The 2,645-nt window shown below is 37.8% G+C and overlaps 1 pseudogene; it reads left to right on the top strand.

Moving 5' to 3' along the window:
• LOC138156935 (kinetochore protein Nuf2-like) overlaps positions 1 to 173 on the top strand; it is a 12,576-nt pseudogene extending 12,403 nt beyond the window's left edge.
• Positions 174 to 2,645: the final 2,472 nt, after the last annotated feature.

A 2,645-nucleotide genomic window follows, 5' to 3' on the forward strand; every position in this document is an offset into this window, starting at 1 on the left:
AAAGAAAGAAAGAAAGAAAGAAAGAAAGAAAGAAAGAAAGAAAGAAAATGCAAGAACATGTAGATGACATGGAAAAAGTAACAAATATCTTGAAATAGAATCAATACCTGGAGGGGCAGGTTGAAATTGCTCAAATGTAATTAAAGAAACTGAAGACAGAGAAAAACTCTTAATGGACCTTTCATTAATTTAGTAAACAGAATATATTTAAAACCAAGAGGGTATGTAATATGTAATGTGCATAAACTAGTATCCTTAGTGAAAAGTTACTTGTACAACCACAATTGTTCAGAGTCACTGATTGGAAAAAATTCTTAAGATTCAAATAGAGGGGCAGCTAGGTAGCACAGTGAATAGAGCACTGGCCCTGGAGTCAGGAGGAGCTGAGTTCAAATCCAGCCTCAGACACTTAACACAAAAACTAGCCATGTGACCTTGGGCAAGTCACTTAACCCCAATTGCCCTCCAAAAAGAAAAGAAAAAGATTCAAATAAAGGTTTAGTTCTCTGACCCAATTTACATATATGTTTATCTCTATCTAATCTCTAGCCTCTTTATATTTGAGTAGGAAATCCAATTACAATAATAAAAACCATATATATTTATAACATTAGATGCAAAAAAGCTTTTGATATAATACAACACCCATTTCTATTTAAAAAACAACAACAAACCTAGAAAACAGGAATAAGTGAACATTTCCTTAACATGGCAAATATAATAAATCTGAAACCAAGATCCAGCATTATATGTGGGGGATAAATTAGCAGCCTTTCCAATAAGAACAGGGATAAAGTCAAGCCAATTCCATTTTTACCTCTGTATTTGATATCAAAGAAATAAGCATAAGCAAAAAAAGAAGCAATGTAACCACTTTGGCTTATTAAATAATAATCTGCTTAGAGAGCTCTAGAGTTAGATAAAAAATTAATTGAAAAAAATCAATGTCAGAAAAGTTGTAGGATGTAAAATAAATCCATAGAAATCATCAGCATTTCTCAAAATTGTTAATAAAACTTAGCAAGAAGAGATAGGAAAATAAAATGCCTTTAAAATAACTCCAGAATATATAAAATACTTACATATAGGGTCTTCCCTTGTACAGACTCAGATTGCCTAACGTGAAGGCACCATGCATCCTGCTTTTTTCTCCTTATCTATGGGGGTAGCCTCCTTTTATTTTCTGTATAACAGAATAAGCTGCATATTATGGTCAGACTACAAGATTTCAGAACTATATTATAAAGCAGCAGTCATAAAAACTATCTGGTATTGGTTAGAAAGAGAATAGAAAGGGAAAATGGGGGAACAGAGCCAAGATGGCAGAGTAAAAGCAGGAACTTGGCTGAGCTTCCACTCCAACCACCTCCAATACCTGTAAAATATGACTCTAAAAAAATTTTAGAGCTACAGAACCCACAAAGTGACAGAGAGAAGCAAATCTCCTGCTGAAGGCAGCCTGGCAGGCCAGCAGGAAGGGTTTATTACACCAGACTGGGAGCCAAGTGCAGTCCCATGAGAGCCACCTGGGCCCAAACCTGTATGGCCCCCCAGCAGTACAGACTGGCCAGAGCAGATTTCAGGAGAATGAATCACCAGCAGTTGTGGCAGTTTCCAAACTTTTCCACCCATAAATTCCAAAAAGAAAGTAAAAGGTCAGTTGGGAACTTTGTTGGAACTGGATGGAGAGAAGCATAGTCCAACCCCTGCCCCTGGGATGAGAGGTCACTGGAGGCATGGCGGCTGTAGCTGCTGCCATGTGGCTGCCTCCAGAGCTCCTGGCCTGCAGATCATATGGGGACCAAGCAACCATTCAGAGGGTAATCACTCTTGCTTTGACCTGCTTGTATCTTGGGTCACAGTCTTGGGTAGTGGTCCTGGGGTGTGGGGCCAGTGTGACAGAGCTTATAGTGGCTGTAGAGAGGGCGCCCTCCTCAGACCTCTGACAACTGTAAAAACCCCAGCAATTTGGGACACAGCTCTCTCCACTCTGAAAGCAGAGTTCTACCATAGCAAAGAACTCAAAAGTCAAGTAATTGGCTGGCAAGATGAGCAAGCAGAAGAAGAGAAATCAGACCAAAGAATCCTTTGGCGGGGGGAGTGGGGGGGGACAAAAAGGATCAAAACATGGAACCAGAACTCTTGCATCAAAAGCTTCCGAGAAAAATGTGAATTGGTTACAGGAAATTGAGAAGCTCAAGAAGGATTTTGAAAATCAAGTAAGAGAAATAGAGGAAAAATTGGGAAAATAAATGAGAATGATGCAAGAAAATCATGAAAAATGAGTCAACAGCTTGCTTAAGGAGACCAAAAAAAAATACTGAAGAAAATAACACCTTAAAAATAGACTAACTCAAATGGCAAAAGAGGTCCAAAAAGTCAAGGAAGAGAAGAATATCTTAAAAGGTCGAATTGGCCAGATGGAAAAGGAATTTCAAAAATTCACTGAAGAGACTAATTCCTTCAAAATTAGACTGGAGCAAATGGAAGTTAATGACTTTATGAGAAATTAAGATACTATAAAACAGATCCAAACAAATGAAAAAAAACAGAAGGCAATGTAAAATATCTCATTCAAAAGGGATAATGGAACAGACATAAACAAGAAGATTCAGAAATAGTAGACTCCAATAAAGCAGTATTTG

Source organism: Petaurus breviceps, unplaced genomic scaffold (genome assembly GCF_028583685.1).
Source record: "Petaurus breviceps papuanus isolate PSGF00001 unplaced genomic scaffold, PetGlider_PUasm1.0 164, whole genome shotgun sequence".
Lineage (NCBI taxonomy): Eukaryota > Metazoa > Chordata > Mammalia > Diprotodontia > Petauridae > Petaurus > Petaurus breviceps.